Source organism: Marmota flaviventris, chromosome 8 (genome assembly GCF_047511675.1).
Source record: "Marmota flaviventris isolate mMarFla1 chromosome 8, mMarFla1.hap1, whole genome shotgun sequence".
Classification (NCBI taxonomy): Eukaryota; Metazoa; Chordata; class Mammalia; order Rodentia; family Sciuridae; genus Marmota; species Marmota flaviventris.
The window spans coordinates 53,685,643-53,704,591 of NC_092505.1; the positions used below are offsets into that span (position 1 = coordinate 53,685,643).

The 18,949-nt window shown below is 42.1% G+C and overlaps 1 pseudogene; it reads right to left on the reverse strand.

Annotated features, from left to right (window-relative positions):
- Positions 1-1,290: 1,290 nt before the first annotated feature.
- LOC114093400 (TAR DNA-binding protein 43 pseudogene) lies at positions 1,291-2,387 on the reverse strand (annotated as a pseudogene).
- Positions 2,388-18,949: the final 16,562 nt, after the last annotated feature.

Here is an 18,949-nt window from a genome sequence, read left to right on the forward strand (position 1 = left end):
AGCTAACAGACATCAGAACTTCTACCCTTCTTTGAGACACCTGAGCTCACTGGTGAGCTCTGCTTCCAAGTACTCCAGCAAAGCATACCACAAGCTCAGTCCTTGTTCTCAACCCATCAGCTACAGTTCGTGTTACCACATTTACATATCAGTATCAGAGGAGAACACACACCATAGGGCATTCACAGTAGGTGACAGAGGGGCAGGGGAAGTACAAGTATCATTTCACTTAACCCACCCAACTAACGTGGTTATCTAAAAACAAAACTCACTTAAAGTCTTCCAACAAATGTGGATGTCCTTTGAATGCAAAAAACATTCATAGGTTATTTGCTATCATTGCCCTCTGCACACTCTCTCACCAAAGCCACAGGATTGAGAGACACATCTGGCCAAGTTAAAAAATATCCATTATGCACCACCAACCAAGTCTCTGCACGTGCTGTCTCCTTTCCTCGCTTGTACTAGCCTTTCATGCTTCGGCACCACCATCAATCCCACACAAGGTTTCAAAAGTTTAAACAGCTTTCTGGTTCCAAATCCCAGCCTTGCATTCATAGCATTGATACGACTTCATGAAATAAAGAGGAGTTGATAAAAATGGAACATTCATGGTCAAAGACACAGCCTGGGCAGCGTGATGACAAATTCTTGAATGAGAAAGCATGCAGACAGAAGCATTCCTATGGCAGAATATTTACAGCACTACATTCAATGAAGTGCTTCTTCCATAAACATTTGAAATGAGATAAACTACAGACATTAAATGAAGGCTTCATATTGTACTTTTGTATATGAGTGGAAACAAGTGTTAAAAAATAAAACCAAAAGAACCCAACACTGTGACACCATGATCTCCCAAAAGGAGATTTTCCTAAGGAAAAAATCCATCTGGTGGGGTTCAAGTTAAAAAAAGGAGAAAAGAATGTCGTTCTAATCTATGGTTTCCACTTTAAACATGCAAAGATTCACTTAACAAGTCCAGGAATGAGACATTACAGGAGAAACCTTTTGATATCAGTTGTCGTGTGTTGGTTTACCAATCAGGCATACAGCAATTCACTTGCAGCAACTCAATATTTCAACCCTTTTTGTAACAAAACTTATAAAATTCCTTTAGCTCTTCCTCTTTTTCTAAAGAAAAATGTCAAAAATACTGCTGAATGCACTCCACACTGAACAAACCAATTTTGAAAATTCTTCATACGTATGTATTGTACAATATACTTACCATGAGTTTAGAAAATTTTGAATTCCCACCATTCTATGCTAACCAACATAACCCATTATCTACATTCCCCACCCAGAAGATTTAGAATCCATGCTTGAGCCAAGCCTCCATTGAAACCACTACCTGACCTTGCATTTGATGCTGATCCCCAAACAATTACAGCACCAGAATTAGAACCACTATAGAAATTATTTCCAGACCGAAAAGCTTGATTTGGCTCTCTCTGCATGTTGCCCTGGCTTTGGTTATTACCTGATGGGCCTGACTGGCTAACATGCCCGTCATACCCCAACTGCTCTGCAGTGCTGTCTGGGCTGCCACCATCATTGCTGGATTAATGCTAAAAGCACCAAAGTTCATCCCTCCACCCACGTCACTACTCTGATTATTTCCAAAGCCAGCTCCACCCTCTCTACTGTTACCAAACCCACCCTGATTCCCAAAGCCACCTGGATTATCACCAGACCTTCCACTTCTCTCTAACTGCTTATTGCTCTGGTGCTTAGGGTCAGCTTTGGACACATGCATGTTGATTCCTTTAATGATCAAGTCCTCTCCACAAAGAGACTGGGCAACCTGATCATCTGCAAATGTAACAAAGGCAAAAGCCCTGAATGGTTTGGGAATGCAGACATCTACCACTTCTCGGTACTGACAGAAGAATTGCTGCGGCTTGTTGGCAGACATGTCCTCTGTACAGCGCCCAACAAACACCTTTCTGCTTCCCGAGGCTCATCCGGGCTTTGCTTAGAATTGGGGAGTTGACAATCACACCATCATATGTTGCTGTGACATTACTTTCACCTGGGTTTCGTTTCATATTCCGTAAAACATACAAAGCCACACCCTTTTGAATGACCAGGTTTAATATCTTTCTTGACCTGCACCATAAGAATTTCTCCAAAGGCACTAAGACATTCTTTCAGGTCCTCTTTGGTTGTTTTCCATGGGAGAACCAACACTATTAAATCACATGTCTTCTGGACTGCTCTTTACTTTCACTACCGATGAAGCATCTGTCTCATCCATTTTCCTTTTGTTATCTTTGGGATAGTTCACAACGCATACCAGGTTTCCCCAACCAGCATCAGGGGCATGCAGAATTCCTTCTACTAGGCGAACACCTCTCATACACTGAGTCACTGGATTCAGGTAACTCAGCCCACATGCCCCTGCATCCAAGAGCAGCCCAGCTACCTCTATGTTCCCACAAAATGGCCTATTAAAAAATAATAATAAAACAACACTATTTATTTTTTAGTTGTACTTGGTCACAATACCTTTATTTTATGCTAAGGATGGAACCCAGGACCTCACACGTGCTAGGGGTGCGCTCTACCGCTGAGCCCCAGCCCCAGCCCAAGTGTGGTTATTTTTCAAAAAGTTTTAAAGGCCTCACCACTGAGGGTTTCAGGCAGTTGAAGCAGAATAGAAGACATATGGATAGGTAGGAAGGTGACGTGAGACAAAACAAGAATGACCAAAATTGACTCTCCAGATTTTAAATTCCACTTACACATTCTTTTGTCTCATACACACCGCTATTAAATTGATTATCACACTTATCTACAGGTCCATAAATAACCTCTCTCCTGATTTTGGACCTTAAGAAAAACAAGTCTGAGAATGCTTTTCCTCAACAAATATATTTTTTATGATTTATAGCTTTAGGATCTGATTATTTCATCCATATATCATACTATCAATAAAATCTTCAATATGAGATGGGGTTGTGGCTCAGTGGTAAAATGCTTGCCTCACATGAATGAGGCACTGGGTTTGATCCTCAGCACCACATAAAAATAAATAAATAAAGTTACTGAGTCCATCTATAGCTAAAAATATTTAACAAAAAAATTTCTTCAATGTTACACAAATGTAGGACTGTTTAAATTCCCAAAGCAGAAAGACGAAATCCCCAGGGAGGGAGATACAGAAGGGCTTAGGCCATCAGAGCAAGATGGTAGGTGAGGAGGTCGGGGACAGGGCCAGAACAAAGGAGCATGGAGAGGGGTCTTCTGATGAGGTCATCTTCCTACTTGACAAACGCGCTCATGGACACAAGCAGGGGACCCAAGCAGACAGATCCTCCATGCTTGTGCTCCTAAGTGGGAGATCCAATAGAAAAACAAAAACAGATGCGTGGACAGAGGGGGCACCAATCAATAATTGTGAGGAGCATGTGGACAGAGAAGGAGGTAAGGAAAGGAGGAAATCAGAAACCATGAGAAGAACAGGCCAACACTCCCCCATTGGATTCCTAGGCCTAGGGCCCCTTCAGAGAAGTCTAGCTCTATGTCTCTATCTCTTTTCAGTAAACCTACTTCTTGCTTGCTATATTTGTGTCCTGTTCTTCAATTCTTTGCTGGACGGAGTCAATGAACCCAGGACCCCTCGTCCAAAAGGCTTTCAACTCAACAGGACTTTCCCACCTCAAGACAACAAAGAAAGTTGGGGACAACTGAAGGCACATTTCTTTAAATAACCCAATAGGAGACAGTGCAGTCAGTCCCAACCAAGGAGCCCTGGCTAAGTGTCCCTTTCCTCAGTGGCTGTTTTCGTCAAAGATTGTGTGGTCAGTTTGGACCAATGGACAGTGGCCAAGCACACATGAGTCAGGGATGAAAGCTGAGCAGACTGCCTGCTGGGTGCATCTGCTTTCAATTTTGATTGCTGTGCACCCTTCTGTATGTAGAAGTAAAATTCTTACCTTGCCAACAGAGCTAATCAGTCTCCAAGTGTTTACTTTGGCTCCTGGGAAGCCCAGACAGGACCCCCATATTTCCAACACCATTATAGTATGTACATACACGAGAATGTGCTTGCATATGCACACATGCACAGAAACTTGGTGTGTTTTGTTATTTTGATTTCCCTGAATCTAGAACAGTGCCTGGCACAGAATATGTACTTAGTAAACATTTGTTCAGTGCGAGAATGAATGAATATGCCAGCACACAAACCACGCTCTAGCAATAGGCATTTAGATTGATTCATCTTTTTTACTGCCATAATACTGTAATAAAGATTCTTATAAATTTATTTTTTTTTTCTGTATCTACAATTATTTCCTTAGAATAAAATCCTAGTGATTAGATTTTGGATTCATTAATTTATTCAAGACATCTTATGTGAATAAACCCAAATAGCCAACAAATATATGAAAAAATGATCAACATCTCTAGCAATCAGGGAAATGCAAATCAAACCTACACTAAGATTTCATCTGACTCCAGTCAGAATGGAAATGATCAAGAATATAAACAATGATAAATGCTGGCAACTTGTGGGTGGGACTGCAGACTGGTAAAACCACTCTGGAAAACAGTATGGAGATTCCTCAAAAAACTGGGAATGGGATCACCACATGACCCAGCTATCCCATTCCTTGATATTTTCCCAAAGAATCTAAAATTGGCATAACTACAGTGATGCAGTCACATCATTGTTCATAGCAGAACAATTCACAATAGCTAAGTTATTGAATCAACCCAGATGCATGAATGAATTAAGAAATTGTTATATATATATATATATATATATATATATATATATATATATATATATAATTTTTTTGTTTTTTGTCAGTTGCCTGTTTATTTGTGTGTGTGTGTGTGTGTGTGTGTGTGTGTGTAGTACTACTGAACCATAAAAAAAGAATGAAATTATGGCATTTGCAGGTAAATGGATGGAAATGGAGAATATCATGCTAAGTGAAATTAGCCAAAGTCAGAAACTCAAAGATCAAATGTTTTCTTTAATATGTAGAAGCTAGAGAAAAATAAATGAAAAAGGGAGAGAAGAATATGATTACATAAAGAACCACTCAAATATAAATTAATAGACAAACAAAAGAAAATGTAGTAGAGGAAGGAGAACAGGAAAGGGAGGGAGGACTGAGGGTAAAGGAGGAGGAGGATGAACTGAAATAAATTTCCAAGCAATGTGAGTTTGTCAGGATGAACCCGACTACTATAAAGCTCTGATGAAAATAAAATAAAATAAAGCACCATTTGCATAATTTGCAACATGCTTTCTAGAAAACTTGTACAAGTTTTTGCCCCTGTTATGAGAATACTTTTAATACTAATACTGCAATTGAATATTAGTGCAAAATATTTTTTCCAATTTTACAGATGATAAAAGATAGCTTGATCTTTTGATTTAATTTGCTGTTACTTATGAAATTTACTATTTTCTATATCTATAAGTCACTTTGTTGTTTTTTTGTGAGTTGCCTGTTTATATTTTTTGCCTGCTCACATTTCGGTGTGGATATGTTGGGGTTTTCTTATCATGGTAAACGTACCTAACATAGAATTTACCACTTTAACCATTTATAAATGTCTGGTTCTGCAGCATAAGGTACCTTCTCCTTGTTAGGTAACCATCACCATTATTCACCTCCAGAACATTTTCATCACCCCACAGAGAAACTCTGTGCCTGTTCATCACCTCCTCCTTCCTTCTACCCCCACCGCTCTACTTCCTGTCTCTGTAAATGTGACTATTCTAGGGATCTCAGATAAATGGATAAATCATACAAGCTATCCTTTGGGGTCTAGTTTATTTCACTTATAATAATATTTTCAAGGTTTATCCATATTGATGCATATGTTAGAATTCATTTCTTTTTAAGACTGAATGATGGTCCATTCTATATAGATGTTTTTGTCAGTTGCCTGTTCATATAGATGAATGGAATGAATAATATTCCATTCTGTGGCACATTTTGTTATCCATTCATCTGCCAATGAACATTTCAGTTGCTTCTACCTTTTGGCTACTATAAATAATGCTGCTGTGAATGTTGATGTGCTTTTAATGCCTTTAGATCTATCTGCAGGAGTGGAATTGCTGGATCATATGTTAATTACCCACTTAATTCTTTGAGGAATTGCCATAGTGTTTCCCTCAGTAGCTGTACCATTTTAAATTCCCATCAACTAGGCATTAGGGATCCAATTTCTCCACATATTCGATAACACTTTTGTTTCCTGGTGTTTATTTGTTTGATAATAGCCATCCTAATGGGTGTGAAGTGGTAGCTCAATGTGTCCTTGACCTAAGTGTTAGGTTTCTCTTTTTTATTTGCAGGATCACTTTTTTTAAAAAAGAATGAGATTATAGCATTTGCTGGTTAATGGATGGTAACGGAGAATATCATGCTAAGAGAATATCATGCTAAGTAAAAAAATCCAAACTCAGAAACTTAAAGGTCAAATGTTTTGTCTCAAATGCAGAAGGAAAGGATAGGATAACAAAGAACCAATCAAGTATAAATTAATAGACATTAATGTTTTCACATGTTTATTGCAAACATGTTCTCAATTTTGTTGTCTGCCTTATAAATTTTATGTAATCAAATCTAGTAAGCATTTTATTGGAATCATCTAAGTTTACTTGCGTTTCCCTCTCCTTCAAGCTGGTAAGTATTAGGTATATTTTTTCCTTTTTTGTTCAATTCTTTGATCTATCTGAAATTAATATCGGGTAAGATGAGATAACAGTCTAATCCATGTGTGTTCCCCATGGTTATAATCAATGGTTCCAGCATCACTTATCAAGTAAGATTTCATTTCCCTGATTCATGACCAACACTTACAATGGACACCAAGTTCTTTATATATTCTAAGATCTGTGGACTGGACCCTGTGAGGTGCCTCCCAGATTTCTCTCTGGGAATGAAGAACTTACCCGCCCAGCTGCTGAAGCATGAGTGGGAGATAGCCCCACTCATTGTCCCTCCTTCAAGGGATAGATTGCATCCAATGAGTGGTCACTACAGGCATACAAGCCCAGCCAGTGTATCCCAAAGAAAGATAATTTTGAAAGACTATGTGTCCTTTGGGGTTTACTGAGCTTTTGTTGGGCCCCTACCTCAGGCGACTCCTCTCTGCTCTTCCCCTCCCCTTTCCTTCCTGTCTACGGACATATATTTCCAAATCATTCCCTGTAAACATCCTGTGTGTTGATCTCTAGGGTCTCTGTGTGGATGTTTTGTTTCATTAATGTATTGATTTTGGTACCACGTATTTTGATTTTTTTTTTTGTAGTTTTCAAATACAAGGAGCTTTTTGCATTCTTAGTTATCATCTAAATCCATAGATTTATGATGTCATTTAGTAAACAAAACACCATACAAGGACTTCAGTGGTAAACTGCTTTCCTAGAACATGTGAGGCAAGGTCCTCACATGTAAACACACACACCCACACACACACACACATACACACACCATAACACAAAAATATTTAGTTCATAAGTGAACTCAAACATTATCTTTCATTTAAAACTGGCATCTTGAACCAGGCATGGTGGGCCTATAATTGCAGCTACTCAGTAGCTAAGGCAAGAAGATGCAAGTTCAAGGCCAGCCTGGACAACACAGTGAAACTCCATCTCAAAAAAAAAAAACAGAGGCTGGAGTTGTAGCTCAGAAATAGAGCACTTGCCTGGCGCATGTGAGGCACTGGACTTGATCCTCAGCACCACATAAAATAAATAAATAAAAATAAAGGTATGGTGTCCATATACTACTAAAAAAATATTTAAAATTTTAAAAAATGCAAAAGTGAAATAAGCCAATCCCATAAAACCAAAGGCCAAATGTTCTCTCTGATATGTGGATGCTAAGACACAATAAGAGGGGTGGGGAGGGAAGAGTAGAAGTTCTTTGGATTAGACAAAGGGGAATGAAAGGAAGGGATGGGGGATGGGATTAAGAAAGATGGTGGAATGAATCAGACATAACTTCCCTATGTATATATATATAAACACAACACCAGTGTACAATCACAAGAATAGAAAGTCCTACTCCATGTATGTATAATATGTCAAAATACACTTTACTGTCATGTATATCTAAAAAAGCCCAAAAATATTAATAAAAAAGCAAAACAACAACACACTAGCATCTTCCTTTCCCATCAATCTCAATAAGAATCTAGTCTAAAACAGCTAAAAAATTGAAAAAGGGAAGAATCAACAAAGTTGACAAGCTAGTAGGCTCTTCTAAAGAAAACTATGGGTTCACTGGTAAATCCTACCAAACCTTTAAATAGACACCACTCCTTCTCAAACTCTACCAAGAAGTAGAAGAGGAAGGAACAATTCCCAACTCATTTTATGGGACCAATATTACCCTGATACCAAAGCCAGACAAAGATATCACAAGGAAAAACTAAGACTAATATCTGTTATATTAGTATATGAGTATATGAGTATAGGTGTAAAACTCCTTAAAAATAAAAAAAGAAGACTGAGGCTGGGGCTGTAGCTCAGCCACAGAGCACTTGCCTAGCACACGTGAGGCACTGGGTTTGATTCTCAGCACCACATAAAAATAAACAAATAAAATAAAGGCATTCTGTCCATCTACAACTACAAAAAAATTTTAAAAAAAGACTAACAACCCAGATTCAGCAGCACATTAAAAATATTATATGCCATTGCTACTGGGATTTATCTCAGGAATGCAAGAATGATTCAACATATAAAAATGGAAGCCTAGGCTGGGGCTGGGGCTCAGTGGTAGCGTGCTTGCCTAGCACGTGTGAGGCCCTGGATTCGATCCTCAGTCCCACATAAAAATAAATAAATAAAATAAAAGTATTGTGTTCAATTACAACTAAAAAATAAATATTAATAAAATCGAGCACTGCACATGCCTGTAATCCCAGTGGCTCGGGAAGCTGAGACAGGAAGATCATGAGTTCAAAGCCAGCCTCAACAACAGCGAGGTGCTAAGCAACTCAGTGAGACCCTGTCTCTAAATAAAATACAAAATAGGGCTGGGGATGTGGCTCAGTGGTTGAGTGCCCCTGAGTTCAAACCCCAGTACCTGCCCCTCCCCCCAAAATGGAGTGTAGCTGGGCATGGTGGCACATGCCTATAATTCCAGTGATTCTGGAGGCTGAGACAGACGGATTTCAAGTTTGAAGACAGCCTCAGCAATTTAGTCAGGGCCTCAGCAACTAAATGAGGCCCTGATTCAATTTAAAAATCAAAAGAACTGGAGATGAAACTCAATGGTAAAGCATCCTTGGGTTAAATCCCCAGTACACAACCCCCCCCACACACCGAAAAAAAAAATGTTGTGTAGGTGATAGTCTGAAACATCATCACCAAACTGGGAACTGGGGAGATGGCCAAGACTGATTCCAACATCACGCAGGATCACCTTGGTGGTGCTCCTGTGATGAATGCAAGATTTCAGACTACGTCTCATCAGATCATTGCAAGAATTGACAATATTGGTAATCACATCAGTGACTGGAGGAAAACACTTCAGACCTCATAACTTAGGCTGAGGTGGAATAATTAGAAAACAGAAATAAGATGATTGCCACACAAAAGAATTAAAGATTTCTAGAAGTTTACACTGAAATATGGAACAACATTTTCCTAGGCTGAGAATGGTTTCTTGCAGCTAACTACTATGTGTAGAAAGGTTTTATATTATAATGTTTATTCTTATCATACTATGTAGTTAGTTTATAGAGGGACTTTTCCTTCAGTTTCTTCAACATAGTATCTGTGTCTTGGACCTGATCAGTCATGTTATTAATTATTAAACACTAAAACTTGGAATAATGTCAATTTTGTAGTACATCACATTAATAGACAATGAAAAATTCAACACAAACATTTGATGCAGACAAAGAATTTAACAAAACCTAATCCTTTCCATAATTAAAAAAGAAACACACAGACACACACAAAACAAAGATAAAAGGAAACTTCCTTAGCCTGATAAAGAGCATTTATGAAAAATCTAACATCATATTTATGAACTATTATAGCCACAGAAATGAGGCAAGAAAAATTTATAAGTATCCAATTGAGAAAAAAAAAACTATTTGCAGATAGCAAGACCTTGCATTTAGAAAACCCTAAGTCAGTTAAGTCAGTGAACTCCCATAACACCTTGGGAGACTATGTGGGAGGCTGAGACAGGAGGATCACAAATTGGAGGACAGCCTGGTCAATTTAGTGAAACCATGTCTCAAAATAAAAAAGGGCTGGAGATGTAGCTCAGTATAGAGTGCCTGCCCAATATGCATAAGGCCCTAGGTTTGATTTGATTCCCAGGAACTAACTTTCTCTCTCTCTCTCTCTCTCTCTCTCACACACACACACACACACACACACACACACACACACACCCCTAAGGAACACATACTGTGCACATACACAATTAGAACTAATAATAAATAAGTTCCCCTTCTAGTTCGAGGTGCACTTGGTATTATCCAGGCTGGTGGGTTTTCTCTGCTCTCATCTCCAGCCCTTGCCAGGAAGCCAGCCAGGTCAGTTGCTGTTATTATTACTGTTGCCACATTTTAAGGATGAGAGAAATGACAAGTGTCTTGCCCAAGGTCAAAGAGCAAGACAGTGTTGGTTTCTGAGCTTGGTTCTCCAGAGAGCAAGGATCTTCCCTTCCAGGAGGGATTCATCCCAGCCCCTCAGAGCCTCCCCCACACCCCCATGATTCTCTGAACCTAGAACAAACATGCACAGCAGCCATAGGAAGCAGCAAAAAAATATTTATGAGGATTTAACAGACATGGGGGTCTTGGCACTCCCAACAGGGGAATGAGTGAGGGCTCAGGCACAAGAGGCCTTCACGTGGGGCTCATGAAATGAAGTTCAGGTGCACATCCTGGCACTGCTAAGGGTGAAGAGGTGAATGAGAGTTCCTGGGGGCCTCCTGCTGCAGCATTGGGCTGATGGGAAGCTAAACACAGAGTCAGTACATGGGGGCTCTCCCTAGCCTCCACCCCACAGCTCACAGTCAAGCCCCTGGACCCCTGGAGACAGGACAAAGGAGAGGGCCACAAGTCACTGCAAGGGCCCTTGGTGGGCATTGTGGGTTACCCACCCTACTGCACTCCTAATGCTCCATTCCTTATGTTTCACGTGAGACTTCAAGTAAAAATTTCCATTAAAAAAAAAAGAATTTTTCTTTAAAACATGATACACTACAGGACTCATATCATCCTCATTAATAACTGAGGAAACTGAGGCCCAGAAAGGTAAGGGACTGGCGAAGACCAACCAAAATGTTAGCGGTACAGTCTTTTCTCTTTGTCTATCCAGGGTGTGCTGTGAATCCTGTGACCTGGACCCCGAACCCTCCAGGTCCATAATCCCGCTCCTTCAGTTCCAAGTACTTCAGTTTCAAGGCCAGTCCGACCTCAGGGGCCTCTCCCAACACATGTGCAACCCACGGACACACCTCTCCTAATGCACACCCACTATTCCTCACCTCCTGGAAAGCTGCAGCCTCGCCACTCCCTGGGGGCCCCTCCCCACTTGTATTGAAACCCAGAATTGGAGACATGGGCACAGGGAGCTCTGTGGGATGGTGTTGGGAGGACTAGATGGGTGAGCTCAGAGCCTCCATGGGATCCCACTTGCTTCCTTTCTCTCTCTGCATCCAGTAGCTGCAGACATATACCTAGAGAACAACAGGCCAAATACAAGAAGAGGTCACTGCCCACCTTGGCCTGGTCTCCCTGACCACCCTCACCCTCAGCTTGGAAAGCACAGAGCCCAGGGCTCCCAGCCAGGAGCCTCATCCCAGCTGCAGTTCCCCCTACCCCATTTCTTTGGACAACAAACTAGAAGGGCAATGAAGAGGGACATTCCCAGAGGCTCCCAGGGTGCCCTGGAGAAAACCCCAAAGGAAAGGAACAGTGGGTGACAGGGCCTGGGAGCTGGGGTCAGGGACCAGGGAAGAAGACCCAGCTTCACCCCACCCTACCAGCCCCAGGTCCACCACTTGAGCCTCCAGTTTACCAACTCACTTGGGTCCCACTGGCACTCAAATAGTCAAATACCAGTTGTTGGCACAGCCCTGGTTGAAGGGTTGTTGGAGTGATTTGCCCTGGAGGGAGATGGGGATGGGAAGAGGAGCTCAGAACCAGCAGGACTGGTCGGGCCATTTCCCAGTGACCGTCCCTAAGTTGGTCAGCAAAGTAAGGGCTCAACCCAGGCCTGGAGCAAGACTCCAAGGGCAGGGAAGCCCAAGAGTGACCCAGGGCCTTCTGCCTTCCTGGGCTCCTAGGAGGAGTGACCTCCCTTGCCCCACTTGTGAGCAGCTCTCCCCAGACAGTGCTGACACCACACCCACCTCTCCTGCCTTCCCAGGGCTCCTCATCCCTTGTGCCTCCCTGTGTAGCATCCTTGTTCTGTTTCCATTGTCTACACCTGTCCTCTCACCCTGTCCTTACAGATACTTTTTAGGGTCTTCCTTGTGCTGCTCAACTGCTCCAAAGACAGTGTCACTACCCCATTCTCACTTCACTTCCCTCCTCTCATTTTTTTCTAAACATGTGCCTTCGTTGAATTTCCCTATCTGGGAGAGCAGTGGCAGTGGGGGAGGCCCAATCACATGGCCCAGGAAAATCTGGGCTGAAGGCCTTCAGAATACAAAGCAGGAAAGGTCAAGCTCAAAGGTCAAGTCCTCCTCTGGACACTGACTGGCTTCTCCTCTCCCTTATGCCACTTTCTCCTTCCCCCCACTCCATCCATCAGCCTCACTCCTCCTTCTCCCAGACCAGATTGAATCTCAGCCCAGCTTGATGTGCTTTAGCTAGCAAATATTCTGTCACAATGGGAAGTGGCCCAGCAGCACCACTGTCCACCCCCAACTCTCCCATGGCCCACACATGAAGACTTTGATCTTTGACACTATTCTCCACTAGAAAGAACTAGGATTCCACATCAGGACAGCTCTGGAATATCTCAGCATGTCCAAAAACCAACATGAACCATTGTGCTCTATGAGGTTCTGTCTCCTTTAAGGTGTTCACAGCACTTAAGAAACTACTATCCTGCCAAGGTAGTGGCACATACCTGGAATCCCAGTGACTTGGGAGGCTGAGCAGGAAGATTGCAAGTTCAAGGCCAGCTTCAGCAACTTAGCAAGGCATTCAGCAACTTAGTGAGACCCTATCTCAAAAAAATATAATAAGTATTAGGGATGCAGCTTCAGTGGTAAAGCACTCCTGGGTTCAAGCCCTTGTACCAGAAGAAATAAATTAATTAATGGCAGACTATTAAAAAATTGCACAATTTTTAAACTTAGAGAAAGAAGTATAGAAAGTTAAAAAGAAAAAAGATAAAGAGGATGTAGAAAGATAGAAAAAATGTAGGAAGACAAGAATTTTAAACCCACAAAATAGGAAAAAAAATAGGAGGAAAAAAGGCAACTAAGGGTAAATATACAAACCTTAGAAAAAAAAAACTAGAAGATAGAAAATGGTTGAAAATGTCAAGTAAAGGTATTTCAGATAGAAAATGCAAGAAGCTAAGACAACTATTAGATACAGACATATACTTATTAAAGCAAAAAGAGGGAATTGGAAAGGGGTATATATCCCCCAAAGATAAACTTAAAATAACGCTTTTTAAATTTGGATTCATCAGGACTTAGTGCTGCGGAAAGGCATATGTATCCAAAAAATGTACATAAGCCTAAAGTACTTTGGAAAGATATTCTAACAGGACAATGGAAAGGTCCTGACCCAGTGATTGTCTGGAGTCGGGGCTCTGTTTGTGTGTTTCCACAGGGAGAACAGCACCCGATTTGGATTCCAGAGAGATTAACTAAAACAATTTCTACAGATCGAAAAGAAGATGATTTGACTCAAATCCATAACAGCTGATATCCAGAGCTCCAGCTTGGCCATTCTTACATCTGCGACAGTGATTAACCAGTGATGTAATTTTTATTTCCTTGCCAGCGCACCCCATGTTAATTGTGGTAATGCTGGCATATCTTTGCTGATGGTGTCACCAGTGATGCAAATTTTTCCCAAGGAGCCGTCAATTGGCTTGGTGTCGTGGCATTTCTGTATCCTCCTCCCTTCTGCTAGTGATGGTCTAAAATTTGGGGGCCAATGGCTTATGCTGGACCGGTAGTCAGTGACGGGTATGATCCAATTGCAGTGGTATCAACCTAAGACAGGAGGCTGACGCCTAAAGGTCAGTTTTCTGATGACGGGTAAGAACCATATGTTGAATTGGACAACCTACCAGGCACGGTCCATAAGCCACATTAACCTCACTCCCCCACTGGCACCAAGGCCAAATTTGGGGGCCAACAGAGGTGAGGCAAAGAACCTCACCCCCCCACTGGTGCATAGACCTATCCACAAGTATGACTGTATGCTGGACCGGTAGTCAGTGACGGGTATGATTCAATTGCAGTGGTATCAACCTAAGACAGGAGGCTGACGCCTAAAGGTCAGTTTTCCGATGACGGGTAAGAACCATATGTTGAATTGGACAACCTACCAGGCACGGTCCTTAAGCCACATTGCTTGTTGTTTAATTAATCAGAAGGGGGGAGATGCTGGGAGCCATTAGCCAAGTAGGTATGACAATTTCCTTGCCAGCGTACCCCATGTTGCTGACATGTTGCAGCGACATTGAATGTAGGTGACCTTGCTCAAGGACCAAGGCAGATTAGGGTGTTCCCGGTTTTAAGATAATCGTGTTTAGGGCGTTCCCAGTTTAGGTTCCAGGTTTAAGGTTTAAGATTATTCCTCCCAGGAATAGGGCGTATCCTGCTGCCTGAGTTCCCCTTGAGTTCTCACGGGATTCAGACAGTATATTTTGGAGATAGATGCCCAGTGGAGGTGGATTTGGGCAGAGAACGTGGATTTGGGCAGAGAACGTGGATTTCCCCAGAACGTGATTGTAGACGGCTGGTGTGAGTTCGGGAATAAAGAGTTGCTGTTTGAATCTACAAGCTGTGTGGTGGCTCGTGATTGTGTGCCCAGCCAGACTGTGGCAATATTTGATTAGATATATATCATGTATAGAAAATACTGATTGTACATAAGGTATAGAAAATGCTTAAGGAATGATAATTAATCAGTTTCTAAGAACTGAGCAGTAAATTTGAATACTTTCCTCCCCGCACATGGAACCCTATCACACACAACTGGAATCCAGCAGCTCTGAGGCACCCAGACCAGCCTCTCTCACTGGCTCCACTCCTGGGGCTCCTGCTCCAATTCTGTGTCTCAAACGCCCTCACACTCCACAGGACCAAAATGCAGCGGCATCTTCTTCTTGCCCCATCTTCTGCCCAACTTCCTGCTGCCTCTTCTTCTTCCCCTTATCCTGGGGGAATCAGGGCACCAGGCTTCTGTTCCTTTCTCTTTTTTCTTCTATCCTCAAATGTTGATTCTTTTGTTTGTTGGTTCACTCATTTATTCAGATCCCTTCTCTTTGTGTGCTGGGGATTGAAGAATTCAGGGCCTTGCACATGCTAAGCACATGCTCTACCCACTGAGATGCACCCCCAACCAGAAATATTTCAGGGCATCAAAAATGCCTCAGTCAAACTGGGAATGATGGCACACACATGTAATCTCAATGACTAGGGAGACTAAGGCAGGAGGATCACAAGTTCCAGACCAGCCTCAGCAACTTAGCAAGACCCTGTTTCAAAATTAAAAAATTGAAAGAACTGGGGATGTAGCTCAGTGGTAAAGTGCCTCTGGGTTCAATACCCAGTAGCAAAAAAAAAGTTCAGTCACTGCACAGGGTGGTTGAAAACAGCACGGCCAGCTGCATCACAAGGCCCTCACACCATGGGGAGAGGCCAGAAAAGAACAGACAACCCAACCCACAGCATCCAGGTACATGCAGAAGAGAAGCCCAGAGGTTTAAGTGCTAAGACATGCAAGAGGGCTATTTCAACTACTTCCGGTTTCAGAAGCTGTGTCTCGTCCAGAAAGAATACTCTGAAGAATGTCTGCTGGCTTGGGTAATTGATGAGACAATTATTCTGAATTCAAGGGCAGGAGCTGGGCTGATGTGGGCCAGGAAGTGAAGGGTGGAGCTGGTGAGCAAGATCAACTCTTTCAGGGAATAAGGCACAAGGGGTACAACAGGTGGAGTAGAGGCCTGGGACGTTAAGGGTGGTGGTTGCTTGGCTTTTAAGATGATGTACAAACATGTGTAAATGACCATGGGAAGGAATGGTAGTAAGAGTAACAATAGCGCATAGGGCACTTTCTGAGACCAGCCACTGTTCTATGTGGTTTACACGAATTAACCTAAGCTTCCCTGTTTTACAGATGATAGGGAAACTGAGCAACCAGGTGGCCAATAGCATACCAAGGTCTCCCTACGGGTATGCTGTAGAGCTGTGATTGGACTTACATGGTTTGGCTCCAGAGTCCTTGCTACCACCCATTAAGCAAGTAACTCCAGGAGGAGTTGCAGTCAGGTAACAGAGTTGGGAGGACATAAAATTTGGAGCATGGGATCAGTGCCTGAAATGGGTGCTGCAGTAATGGAAAGGAGCCCTGTCTGGTGAATCCCAGTGCAGACCACATTTAGGTCCCTTGAGACTGGATGCTGGACTTGGAGGGCCTCACTCTGAGCAGAGGAGGAAGGGCAATGGCCTATGGCCTGTCCTATGGAGTCACAGGTGGAGGGGGACCAGATATTGCAGTGGTGGGATGGTGACTAAAAGGATGGGAGGTGATGAGCAGAGAGGCTCCTCTGTCTGTTCAGTTGTCTCAGAGTCTGCAGCTTCCCCTCCCCCACTGATGCTGCCCACCAGTCTTCCTGAAAGAGCCTTTAGTCAAGTGATTGCCATACTAAAGGAATCCCAGGGCAAAGATGCCCACCCCTATCATTCCTATTCAACACTAAAAAGAAAAAGCAATAAAGACACACAGATTGGAAAGAAGGTAATGAAACTGTTCTTCACAGATGACATGATTTTCCCTGAGGAATGAGCAACAATACTCATTGGTAGAGCACCTCTGATTCAATCCCCAGAACTGGAAAAACAACACTAAGAACTCCTGCTCTTCGGAAGATGCTATGAAGAAAATGAAACAAAAGCCACAGATAGGAAAAAAAAAAGATTTGCAAAACATAGATTTGAATCTAGTATAGAGAACTCTTAAAATTCAATTAAGATTTTTTTTAAATATGCAAAGATTGGAGCAACAACCTTACCAAATATCGCCAATACAACATGAAAATATGCTCAACATCATTACTCATTAGGAAAATATAAATTAGAACCTTAATGAGATACCACTACTCATTTATTAAGCAGGCTACAATTTAAAACAAAATAACAAATGGCAATGTGAAATGTTGATGAGGATGTGGAGCAACTGGAATTCCCACACATTGATGGTAGAAATTGGAAATGGTACAGTTGTTTTTGGAAGACAAATTTGGCAATTTCCTACAAAGTTCCACACACATTTTACTTTATGACTCAGCAATGCTACCTCTAAGAATTTACCCAACAGAAATGAAAACTTATGTCTGAGCAGAGGAGGAAGGGCAATGGCCTATGGCCTGACCTATGGAGTCACAGGTGGAGGGGGACCAGATACGGCAGTGGTGGGGTGGTGACTAAAAGGATGGGAGGTGATGCCTGTGCATCAATGTTTGCAGCACCTTTATTTATAACTGCCCAAAACAGCTGGGCACCATGGCCCACACCTGTAATTTCAGCAGTTTGGGAGGCTGAGGCAGGAGGATTGCAAATTCAAAGCCAGCCTCAGCAACTTAATGAGAACCTAAGCAACTTAGTGGGAATCTGCTTCAAAATTTAAAAATAAATTTTTCATAAAGAAAAAAAAAAGAGTGCTCAGGGGGTTGTTGGCAATGTGGCTCAGTGGTTGAGCACCCCTGGGTTCAATCCTTGGTACAAAAAACCAAACCAAACAAACAAACAAACAAAAAATACTGGCAAAAACTAGATACAATGTGAAAAAAAATCCTTCAATTGGTGAATGTATAAATAATCTGTAGGGAATCCATACAATACTACACAGCAATAAAAGGAAATAAACAATATGAGCAACAACATGGATGAATCTCAAATGCATTGAACTAAATGAATAAAGCCAGATGAAAATGGCAACGACCCTATTTATACAGGATCCTGAACAAAGAAAAAACAGAAGGGCATAGGGAAGAAATTGACAACAAAAGATCATGAAAGGATTTTCTGGGGTAATGAAACTCTAAGTTTGATCGTGCTGGAGAATGCAGGATGATCCTTTGTCAAGATCCCTAACTATAAACCAAAACGGTGAATTGTACTGTTTGTAAATTATTCCTCAATAAATAACTTTAAAAAAAAAAAACCTATCACGGCTCCCAGGTTTCCACTTCTTTCCACTTCTTCAAAACTAAGTTGCACTCTTCACTTTCTCTTTAATCTCAACCCCTAGGGGTCAACTTCATTGCCCATGCCACCTTGGGCTTGAATTAGAGCCTTTTCCTCATCATTTTGTTAATATCCTACCTTCGGGTTTCTGAAACTTTTTGCAAAGGTGTGCCTCTCACAGGCAATGCCCTCCTGTCCTCTGCCTCTCCAGAATCACACCTAGGACGTGAGGAGATGCATGTCCTCCTCTACAATGGAGGCCTCGCCAAACTCAGTGTCTTCCCGTCCACTACACCACTCAGGACTGACCCCTGCTCACAGTGTTCCTGGGTGTTGGCTGGTGTTATTTTGATGGCAGGGTGCTTATCAACACAACTGCAGGATGGACTCACCTCTACACCCATTCCTCAAACACGCAGCCTAGCACACAGTAGGCTCTCCCTGCAATGCAGCCAGGAGGGAGAAGGAACACTGAGCTCCAGGGGGAGGAGAGAGCTGCATCTTTTTGTTTGTTTGTTTGTTTGAAAATGTCTTTATTCTAGGAAATT